Here is a 12,364-nt window from a genome sequence, read left to right as displayed (position 1 = left end):
GAAACTGAAAAGCTTCTGTAAAGCAAAGGACACGGTCAACAAGACAAAATGACAGCCTACATAATGGGAAAAGATCTTCACTAACCCCACATCAGACAGAGGTCTGATCTCCAAAATATACAAAGAACTCAAGAAATTGGACACCAAAAGATCACATAATCCAATAAAAAAAATGGAGTACATACCTAAACAGAGAACTCTCAACAGAGGAATCTAAAGTGACTGAAAGACACTTAAGAAAATGCTCAACATCCTTAGTCATCAGAGAAATGCAAATCAAAACAACTCTGAGATTCCATTCTTACACCTGTAAGAATGGCCAAGTTCAAAAACACTGATGACAACTTATGCTGGAGAGGATGTAGAGTAAAGGGAACACTCCTGCATTGCTGGTGGGAGTGCAAACTGGTACAGCCCCTTTGGATATTAGTATTTCAATGATGTGGGAGTGTCATATATCAATCTGTTGATTTCATTGGCTAAGCAATAAAGAAACTGCTAGGCCCATTGGATAGGCCCACCCTTAGGTGGGTGGAGTAAACAGAACAGAATGCCGGGAGGAAGAGGAAGTGAGGTCAGACTCCACAGCTCTGCTCTCTGGAGCAGACGCAGGAGAGACGCCATGCTACCCGCTCCCAGGCAGACACACGCCATGCCCCAGCTCCGACCCAGGATGGACTTAGGCTAGAATCTTCCCGGTAAGACCGGTGCTCACAGATTGTTAGAGATGGGTTGATTGGGATATCAGAATTAGCCAGTAAGGGCTAGAGCTAAGGGCCAAGCAGTGTTTAAAAGAATACAGTATCTGTGTAATTATTTTGGGGCATAAGCTAGCCGAGCCAGGCGGCTGGGGATTTGGGGACGCAGCCCTGCCGCCGCTCATATTACTACATTTCAATTTCTCAGAAAACTAGGAAGCAACCTTCCCAGCAATACCACTTTTGGATATATACCCAAAGGATGGTCAATAGTACTACAAGGACATGTGCTCAACTATGTTCATGGCAGCATTGTTTGTCATAGCCAGAACCTGAAAACAACCTAAATGCCCCTCGACTGAAGAATGGATAAGGAAAATGTGGTACATGTACACAATGGATTACTACAAAGCAGAAAAAAAATACATCTTGAAATTTACGGGCAAATGGATGAAGCTAGAAAATATCATATTGAGTGAGGTAACCCAGACCCAGAAAGACAAATATCATATATACTCATTCATAAGCGGCTTTTAGACATAAAGCAAACAAAAAACAGCCTATAATTCACAATCCCAGAAAACCTAGACAACAAAGAGGACCCTCAGAGAGACATACATGGATCTAATCTACATGGGAAGTAGAAAAAGACAAGATCTCCTGTGTAAATTGGGAGCGTGGGAACCTTGGGAGAGGGTAGAAAGGGAAGGGAGAGGAAGGGAGGGGAATGGAGAAAAATATAGCTCAATAAAAACAATTTTTAAAAAAAGGACGTCACTTTTTACATCATAAATATATGTAATTTTTATTTGTCAAAAACCCCTCAATAAAAGTTGGAAAAAATTGGTTTTCTGAAGAGTGCTTTACTCTTTAGAAACACTCCAAAACTAATCAAGTACCATTTTCTCTCAGCTTACCCACAGTTCCATATCTAGAAGTTTAGTTTATATTAAAGCCGCACAAATCAGTTCATACTTATATAAAATAGGATTAGAGCCAAGTTTCAAAATTATTGTATATGTTTCTTCAATCTACATTAATACGAGGATGAAAAGAAGACTTAGTCACTAAGAGAATGTATTGCAGAAGCCAGTAGTGTGGCCCATGCCTTTAAGCCCAGCTTTCAGGAGGCAGAAGCAGGCAGAGTTCAAGGTCAGCCTGATCTACAAAGCTAGTACCAAAACATCCAGAGCTGTTACACAGAGAAACCCTATATCAGGAAGAAAAAGAGAATGCACTGTTCTTTCAGAGGACCAGAGTTCAGTTCCCAGCACCTACATTTGGTGACTCACAATCACCTATAACTCCAGCCTCTGTAGGCATTTGAATACAACTCTCTCTCTCTCTCTCTCTCTCTCTCTCTCTCTCTCTCTCTCTCTCTCTCTCTCTCTCTCTGTCACTCTCTTTCTGTCTCTCTCTCTTTTTCTCTCTCTCACACACACTTAAAAATCATAAAAATAACTATTTAAATAAAATAAAAATCTACATTGATGCACACTAAAAGTGTAAGACCAGAGGGAAAGTCTGCAGTGTCTTTGTCCCTTACGTTATCAGAAACCCAGTACTCCCAACCTACATTCTCTAAACGCTTAATTATTGTGACAAAAAAATTTCTTCAACAGGACATGCATAGCTATCCTATCATGGTCTGTTCAGAGAGAAGCCAGGGACTGCTGACTGATAGGTGAAGGACAATATGCTACCTGAAGAAGCCCGGAGCTAGGGCCTCAGCTGGAACAGGCTACCACTAAGTGGAGTCAGCCTTGGCAGTCATTGGGCTATCACACATATTAGTGATTTTGTTGTTGTTGTTGCTGTTATGAAACACTGTGACCAAAAACAATTTATGAAAGAAAGAGTTGGGCTGGAGAGATGGCTCAGTGGTTAAGAGCATTGCCTGCTCTTCCAAAAGTCCTGAGTTCAATTCTCAGCAACCACATGGTGGCTCACAACCATCTGTAATAAGGTCTGGTGCCCTCTTCTGGCCTGTAGGCATACACAGACAGAATATTGTATACATAATAAATAAATACATATAAAAGAAAAAGAAAGAGTTCATTTTAGTTTACAGTTCCAGAATAGTCCATAATATCTGGGATAGCAAGGCAACAGGCAACTGGATCAAGAAGCCATTACAACTCCAACCACACACAGGAAGCAGAAAAAGCAAACTGGAAATGGGGTGAGGCTATAAACTCTCAGAGTCCATTCCCAGTGACATACTTCCTCCAGCAGGTCCAGCCTTCCAAAGGCTCCAAATACTCCCCAGACAGCACTGCCACCAGGGATCAACTGGTCAAATACATGAGCTTATGAGGACATTTTTCTTTCCAGCCACCACTTTAGGCTTAGCAGCAAGGGCCTTTATTTGCTAGGCATCTTGTCAGCTCACATTTTAAAAATTATGGTAAAATATACAAAAATGTTTATCTTGGCCAGGTGGTGATGTTGCACACCTTTAATCCCAGCATTCTTGAGGTAAAGGCAGGCAGATTTCCATGAGTTCAAGGCCAGCCTGATCTACAGAGCTAGTTCCAGGACAGCAAGGACTACACGGAGAAATCCCATCTTGAAAAAACATAAACAATATAAAACAAAAGACCATCTTAACTTTTTTCAGATAGAACCCAGGGGTTCATACATGCTAAGCATGCACTCTACCAGCTGTGTCCCCAGTAATTCTCCAATCATTCCTGGTTGGCTTCCACCTTCCTAGGTAGCCCAGGATGACCTTAAACTTGTCATGCTTCTGCCTCAGACTTCTTAGTGTGCAACATGACAGCCAGTTTCTTAACTAATTGTCCAAACTGTGCATTCTATTCTCCACAGTCCTTTCCCATCTGATAAAATAAACTTTATACATATTGCCAAACTCCTTGTTCTTCCCTCCTGTCGGCTGCTGGCAACTACCATTTTCCTGCTTATCTCTGTGCCCTTGACTAGTCCAGGCGGTGCACACCAAGTAGACCAGGCGATATTTCCACTTTTAGGTCTGCCTTATGTCACTTCACATAATGTCCTTGTGAGAATCCTTCTCCGGAGAGACATAAATTATGTCTACCCTCTCCTTATAAGGTCCCAATGTCAAACCAAAGTACATATCCACCCAAGTTTACCCTGGGAACTTCACTGAGCCTTGCTCGCAGTGCATGGGGGAGGGGGTGACAGGAGTTTGGGTAACCCCCAAAGCAGCCACGCTGTAAGTAAAATCTTTTCCCAGCATGAATGATGGCTGCCCCATTGCTACATAGTTGCCTCCCGAGTGCTGGGATTAAAGGCACATGCCACCACCAGCCAGCCAGTACTCTTAACCTCTGAGCCATCTCTCTGCATCTGGTTCCATCAGTTACTGGATGAAGGCTCTATGATGATAGTTGGGGTATTCACCAATCTGATTACAGGGGAAGGCCAGTTAGGACACCTCCACTATTGCTAGGAGTCTTAGCTGGGGTCATCCTTGTGAACTCTTGGGAGTTTTCACCCTAATCCAATAGTGACTCTCTCTATCAAGATCTCTGTTTCATTGCTCTTCCACTCTGTCCCTCTCCCCACTAGATCACCCCGTTCTCTCAAGCTCTCATCCCCCATCCCTTCCCCTTTACCACTTCCCTCCCACCCCCAGTTTGGCTATGATCAAAAATACTGAAGGCTGCTTATATTGGAGATGATGTGGAGTCAGGGGAACAATTAGTCTTGAATTCAGAGAGATCTGCCTGCCTCTGTCTCCCTAATGCTGAGATTAAAATCCATCACGGGGAAAATTTAAATATAACATCGTAGGCTGAATAAAATAATGAGCCCATGCAGCAGCCAGTCCTTTGAAACATAAATATGTGGCCAAGCCCATGGCACCCACACCTTCCGCTACTTGTCTTACCTATTGCTTTTTGAAATGAATCCCAGGCATAATCTCTTTCCGCCTATAAATATTTCAGTAGTAACCATTAAATTTTTCATTCTTTTTTTCACTTATAGTCTAAGGAAGACAAAGACATACATAATTCAACTCAAAATCTTAAGTACTCAGAAGTTAGCAGTGAAGTCTGATTAGGGGAAAATGAGAAGAATCTAAGAGCTGTGGTGTTTACAGACTTTTATTACTAAGTTTTATTTTACAGTTAAAATTGTTTCAGATTTATTTATTTTATATGTATGAGTGTTCTGCCTACACTTTTGTTTGTGTACCATGTGCATGCCTGGTGCCCATGGAGACCAGAAGAGAGCATCGGATCTGCTGGAGCTGGAGTTAGGGATGGTTGTGAGACTCCAGGTGCACTGGGCACCAAACTCAGGTCCTCTGTCAGAACATTAAGTGCTCGTGACCACTGAGCCATCTCTCCAGCTCTGTCTCTTAGTTATCGTACTGAATTCTCTAGTCAGTTTTTTTTCTCAACAGACAATAAAATTTTCTCTAAGTAACGATTTTTTTTAAGAAAAGTCTTTCAAAAGTTGCATGTCTTTTTTTTTCTTATTCTATCAAATTAGCTAGAGAACATTTAACGATGAAACTAGTAGTTGGCATCTTTGTCTTTTTTTTCTTTCTTTTTTTGATAGCCTTGTTGAGAGGATGGGGAGGCAGATCTATGAGTAAAGGGTTGGTTGTGCAAGTGGGCCTGAATTTGGAGCCCAGCATCTGTGTTTCTTTTTAAGACAGATGTGGGTACCCCTTCCTCCACAGCCTCTCCAGCAAAGGCTATCCTTGGTGTTTTTGACTTTAGCCATTCTGACAGGTGTAAGATGATATCTCAAAGTTGTTTTGATTTGCATTTCCCTGATTGCTAAGGAAATTGAGCACGACCTTAAGTATCTTTTGGCCATTTGAACTTCTTCTGTTGAGAATTCTCTGTTCAGTTCAGTGCCCCATTTTTTAATTGGGTTAATTAGCATTTTAAAGTCTAGTTTCTTGAGTTCTCTATATATTTTGGAGATCAGACCTTTGTCTGTTGCGGGGTTGGTGAAGATCTTCTCCCAGTCAGTAGGTTGCCTTTGTGTCTTAGTGACAGTGTCCTTTGCTTTACAGAAGCTTCTCAGTTTTAGTAGGTCCCATTTATTCAATGTTGCCCTTAATGCCTGTGCTTCTGGGGTTATACCCAAGAAGCGATCACCTGTGCCCATCTGTTGTAGGGTATTTCCCACTTTCTCTTCTATCAGGTTCAGTGTTTTCGGGCTGATATTGAGGTCTTTAATCCATTTGGACTTGAGTTTTGTGCACGGTGATAGATATGGGTCTATTTTCATTCTTCTACAGGTTGACATCCAGTTGTGCCAGCACCATTTGTTGAAGATGCTTTCTTTCTTCCATTGTATACTTTTAGCTCCTTTATCGAAAATGAGGTGTTCATAGGTTTGTGGGATAAAATCCGGGTCTTCTATACGATTCCATTGGTCGACTTCTCTGTTTTTATGCCAGTACCACCCTGTTTTCATTACTGTAGCTCTGTAATAGAGTTTGAAGTCAGGGATGGTAATGCCTCCAGAAGATCCTTTATTGTATAGGATTGTTTTGGCTATCCTGGGTTTTTTGTTTTTCCATATAAAGTTGATTATTGTCCTTTCCAGATCTGTGAAGAATTTTGATGGGATCTTGATGGGGATTGCATTGAATCTATAAATTGCCTTTGGTAGAATTGCCATTTTAACTATGTTGATCCTCCCAATCCAAGAGCAAGGGATGTCCATCCATTTTTTGGTATCCTCTTCAATTTCTTTCTTCAATGCCTTAAAGTTCTTGTCAAATAGATCTTTCACTTCCTTGGTTAGATTTACCCCAAGATATTTTATGCTGTTTGTGGCTATCGTGAATGGAGAAGCTTCTCTGATTTCCCTCTCTGCTTCCATATCCTTTGTGTATAAGAGGGCGACTGATTTTTTGGAGTTGATCTTGCATCAGGTGCCTATTACTCTAGTACTGGTGGGTGGAGACAGGTGGGTCCTGGGTGTGTTCTGGTAAGTCCATCTAGCTAAAACGAGGAGACAGTTCAGTGAATGAAAATGAATGAAAATGTCCTTTAAAATAATCGGAGAAGCAATTGGAGAAGACATCCAATATCAGCCTCTGGCCTCCACGTATACCTGCAGGGAAAGTGCAGCTGCACACACATGTGCATACGTGCATACACTACACACATACCAATAGCTTTATCAAGTCATAAGCCACTTAACATAAGTTTTATTCCTTTGAATTGTACTATTCAGGGTCTTTTTAGAATGTTAAGGTGTATCCTACAGTCCTGAGGCTGACAACAACTACATTCCCTACAGCCAAAGAGAAAGAGCTTTTAAAAGTAGATTCGAGCATTACACCGAATAGTTGGTATATATACATACGTGTAGATATACACACACACACATACATACACACACACACACACATACATAGTCACCTTTTATGTGTATGTTTTCTCACAAGGCTTAGGGTAACTTCCTCGTTTAAAATGTTTGTTTTTATTCTGTGTATATATGTGAGTGCCTGCCTGCATTGTACATGCCCAATGCCTACGGAAGCCAGAAAAGGACATTGGATCAGATCATTACAGGTGGTTGTAAGCTACTGCATGGGTGCTGGGAACTGAACTTAGGCCCTCTGCAAAAGCAGCAAGTGCTCTTACCTGAGCCATCTCTCCAGCCTCATTTTTTCTCATGCTTCCATTTGTGGTGAAATGAGATGCTACCAACGTACATATGAGTTTAAATGGTAGAAATCAGTTAAGATCCCACAGCTTATTAGAGACATACCAATCTAACATGGCCCGAATCACAGTGTCTCCCTAAGCGATATGGTGGTTTGAGTGAAAAAATGTCCCTCATACAGTCATGTATTTAAATACTTGGTCCACATTTGGTGGCACTGTTTAGGAATGCTATGAAACTGCAGGGACCTGGGATCTTGCTGGAGGAAGCACAAATCACTGAAGGAAGGCTCTGAGACTTGATAGCCTTGACCTACTGCTAGTTCATTCTCTCTGCTTCATCTGTGAGGCTAAAGACAGGATCTCAGCTTCCTGCTCCTGCAGCCATGCCACGTCTTCCCTGCCACTGCGACTGCCACGCCTTCCCTGCCATTGTGACTGCCACGCCTTCCCTGACACTGTGACTGCCATGCCTTCCCTGCCACTGTGACTGCCATGCCACACCTTCCCTGCCACTGTGACTGCCACGCCTTTCCTGCCACTGTGTCTGCCACGCCTTCCCTGCCACTGTGTCTGCCACGCCTTCCCTGCCACTGTGACTGCCATGCCTTCCCTGCCACTGTGACTGCCACGCCTTCCCTGCCACTGTGACTGCCATGCCACGCCTTCCCTGCCACTGTGACTGCCATGCCACGCCTTCCCTGCCACAGTGACTGCCATGCCACGCCTTCCCTGCCACTGTGACTGCCACGCCTTCCCTGCCACTGTGACTGCCATGCCTTCCCTGCCACTGTGACTGCCATGCCACGCCTTCCCTGCCACTATGACTGCCACGCCTTTCCTGCCACTGTGACTGCCATGCCACGCCTTCCCTGCCACTGTGACTGCCATGCCTTCCCTGCCACTGTGACTGCCATGCCTTCCCTGCCACTGTGACTGCCATGCCACACCTTCCCTGCCACTGTGACTGCCACGCCTTTCCTGCCACTGTGACTGCCATGCCACGCCTTCCCTGCCACTGTGACTGCCATGCCTTCCCTGCCACTGTGACTGCCATGCCTTCCCTGCCACTGTGACTGCCATGCCTTCCCTGCCACTGTGACTGCCATGCCACGCCTTCCCTGCCACTGTGACTGCCATGCCTTCCCTGCCACTGTGACTGCCATGCCACGCCTTCCCTGCCACTGTGACTGCCATGCCTTCCCTGCCACTGTGACTGCCATGCCATGCCTTCCCTGCCACTGTGACTGCCATGCCTTCCCTGCCACTGTGACTGCCATGCCACACCTTCCCTGCCACTGTGACTGCCATGCCTTCCCTGCCACTGTGACTGCCATGCCACACCTTCCCTGCCACTGTGACTGCCATGCCTTCCCTGCCACTGTGACTGCCATGCCACACCTTCCCTGCCACTGTGACTGCCATGCCACGCCTTCCCTGCCACTGTGACTGCCATGCCTTCCCTGCCACTGTGACTGCCATGCCTTCCCTGCCACTGTGACTGCCATGCCACGCCTTCCCTGCCACTGTGACTGCCATGCCACGCCTTCCCTGCCACTGTGACTGCCACGCCTTCCCTGCCACTGTGACTGCCACACCTTCCCTGCCACTGTGACTGCCATGCCTTCCCTGCCACTGTGACTGCCATGCCACGCCTTCCCTGCCACTGTGACTGCCACGCCTTCCCTGCCACTGTGACTGCCATGCCATGCCTTCCCTGCCACTGTGACTGCCATGCCATGCCTTCCCTGCCACTGTGACTGCCACGCCTTCCCTGCCACTGTGACTGCCATGCCACGCCTTCCCTGCCACTGTGACTGCCATGCCATGCCTTCCTGCCACTGTGACTGCCACGCCTTCCCTGCCACTGTGACTGCCATGCCACGCCTTCCCTGCCACTGTGACTGCCACGCCTTCCCTGCCACTGTGACTGCCATGCCACGCCTTCCCTGCCACTGTGACTGCCATGCCATGCCTTCCCTGCCACTGTGACTGCCATGCCTTCCCTGCCACTGTGACTGCCACGCCTTCCCTGCCACTGTGACTGCCACGCCTTCCCTGCCACTGTGACTGCCATGCCACGCCTTCCCTGCCACTGTGACTGCCATGCCATGCCTTCCCTGCCACTGTGACTGCCATGCCTTCCCTGCCACTGTGACTGCCACGCCTTCACTGCCACTGTGACTGCCACGCCTTCCCTGCCACTGTGACTGCCATGCCACGCCTTCCCTGCCATTGCGACTGCCATGCCACGCCTTCCCTGCCACTGTGACTGCCATGCCTTCCCTGCCACTGTGACTGCCATGCCTTCCCTGCCACTGTGACTGCCATGCCACGCCTTCCCTGCCACTGTGACTGCCATGCCCCGCCTTCCCTGCCACTGTGACTGCCACGCCTTCCCTGCCACTGTGACTGCCATGCCTTCCCTGCCACTGTGACTGCCATGCCACACCTTCCCTGCCACTGTGACTGCCACGCCTTTCCTGCCACTGTGTCTGCCACGCCTTCCCTGCCACTGTGTCTGCCACGCCTTCCCTGCCACTGTGACTGCCATGCCTTCCCTGCCACTGTGACTGCCACGCCTTCCCTGCCACTGTGACTGCCATGCCACGCCTTCCCTGCCACTGTGACTGCCATGCCACGCCTTCCCTGCCACTGTGACTGCCATGCCACGCCTTCCCTGCCACTGTGACTGCCACGCCTTCCCTGCCACTGTGACTGCCATGCCTTCCCTGCCACTGTGACTGCCATGCCACACCTTCCCTGCCACTGTGACTGCCACGCCTTTCCTGCCACTGTGACTGCCATGCCACGCCTTCCCTGCCACTGTGACTGCCATGCCTTCCCTGCCACTGTGACTGCCATGCCTTCCCTGCCACTGTGACTGCCATGCCACACCTTCCCTGCCACTGTGACTGCCACGCCTTTCCTGCCACTGTGACTGCCATGCCACGCCTTCCCTGCCACTGTGACTGCCATGCCTTCCCTGCCACTGTGACTGCCATGCCTTCCCTGCCACTGTGACTGCCATGCCTTCCCTGCCACTGTGACTGCCATGCCACGCCTTCCCTGCCACTGTGACTGCCATGCCTTCCCTGCCACTGTGACTGCCATGCCATGCCTTCCCTGCCACTGTGACTGCCATGCCTTCCCTGCCACTGTGACTGCCATGCCATGCCTTCCCTGCCACTGTGACTGCCATGCCTTCCCTGCCACTGTGACTGCCATGCCACACCTTCCCTGCCACTGTGACTGCCATGCCTTCCCTGCCACTGTGACTGCCATGCCACACCTTCCCTGCCACTGTGACTGCCATGCCTTCCCTGCCACTGTGACTGCCATGCCACATCTTCCCTGCCACTGTGACTGCCATGCCACGCCTTCCCTGCCACTGTGACTGCCATGCCTTCCCTGCCACTGTGACTGCCATGCCTTCCCTGCCACTGTGACTGCCATGCCATGCCTTCCCTGCCACTGTGACTGCCATGCCACGCCTTCCCTGCCACTGTGACTGCCACGCCTTCCCTGCCACTGTGACTGCCACACCTTCCCTGCCACTGTGACTGCCATGCCTTCCCTGCCACTGTGACTGCCATGCCACGCCTTCCCTGCCACTGTGACTGCCACGCCTTCCCTGCCACTGTGACTGCCATGCCATGCCTTCCCTGCCACTGTGACTGCCATGCCATGCCTTCCCTGCCACTGTGACTGCCACGCCTTCCCTGCCACTGTGACTGCCATGCCACGCCTTCCCTGCCACTGTGACTGCCATGCCATGCCTTCCTGCCACTGTGACTGCCACGCCTTCCCTGCCACTGTGACTGCCATGCCACGCCTTCCCTGCCACTGTGACTGCCACGCCTTCCCTGCCACTGTGACTGCCATGCCACGCCTTCCCTGCCACTGTGACTGCCATGCCATGCCTTCCCTGCCACTGTGACTGCCATGCCTTCCCTGCCACTGTGACTGCCACGCCTTCCCTGCCACTGTGACTGCCACGCCTTCCCTGCCACTGTGACTGCCATGCCACGCCTTCCCTGCCACTGTGACTGCCATGCCATGCCTTCCCTGCCACTGTGACTGCCATGCCTTCCCTGCCACTGTGACTGCCACGCCTTCCCTGCCACTGTGACTGCCACGCCTTCCCTGCCACTGTGACTGCCACACCTTCCCTGCCACTGTGACTGCCACGCCTTCCCTGCCACTGTGACTGCCATGCCACGCCTTCCCTGCCATTGCGACTGCCATGCCACGCCTTCCCTGCCACTGTGACTGCCATGCCATGCCTTCCCTGCCACTGTGACTGCCATGCCTTCCCTGCCACTGTGACTGCCATGCCACGCCTTCCCTGCCACTGTGACTGCCATGCCCCGCCTTCCCTGCCACTGTGACTGCCACGCCTTCCCTGCCACTGTGACTGCCATGCCTTCCCTGCCACTGTGACTGCCATGCCACACCTTCCCTGCCACTGTGACTGCCACGCCTTTCCTGCCACTGTGTCTGCCACGCCTTCCCTGCCACTGTGTCTGCCACGCCTTCCCTGCCACTGTGACTGCCATGCCCTCCCTGCCACTGTGACTGCCACGCCTTCCCTGCCACTGTGACTGCCATGCCACGCCTTCCCTGCCACTGTGACTGCCATGCCACGCCTTCCCTGCCACTGTGACTGCCATGCCACGCCTTCCCTGCCACTGTGACTGCCACGCCTTCCCTGCCACTGTGACTGCCATGCCTTCCCTGCCACTGTGACTGCCATGCCACACCTTCCCTGCCACTGTGACTGCCACGCCTTTCCTGCCACTGTGACTGCCATGCCACGCCTTCCCTGCCACTGTGACTGCCATGCCTTCCCTGCCACTGTGACTGCCATGCCTTCCCTGCCACTGTGACTGCCATGCCACACCTTCCCTGCCACTGTGACTGCCACGCCTTTCCTGCCACTGTGACTGCCATGCCACGCCTTCCCTGCCACTGTGACTGCCATGCCTTCCCTGCCACTGTGACTGCCATGCCTTCCCTGCCACTGTGACTGCCATG

Source organism: Microtus pennsylvanicus, chromosome 3 (assembly GCF_037038515.1).
Source record: "Microtus pennsylvanicus isolate mMicPen1 chromosome 3, mMicPen1.hap1, whole genome shotgun sequence".
In the NCBI taxonomy this organism is placed as follows: Eukaryota; Metazoa; Chordata; class Mammalia; order Rodentia; family Cricetidae; genus Microtus; species Microtus pennsylvanicus.
The sequence above is the reverse complement of the archived record's forward strand: the minus strand, read 5'-3'. Positions refer to the sequence as shown.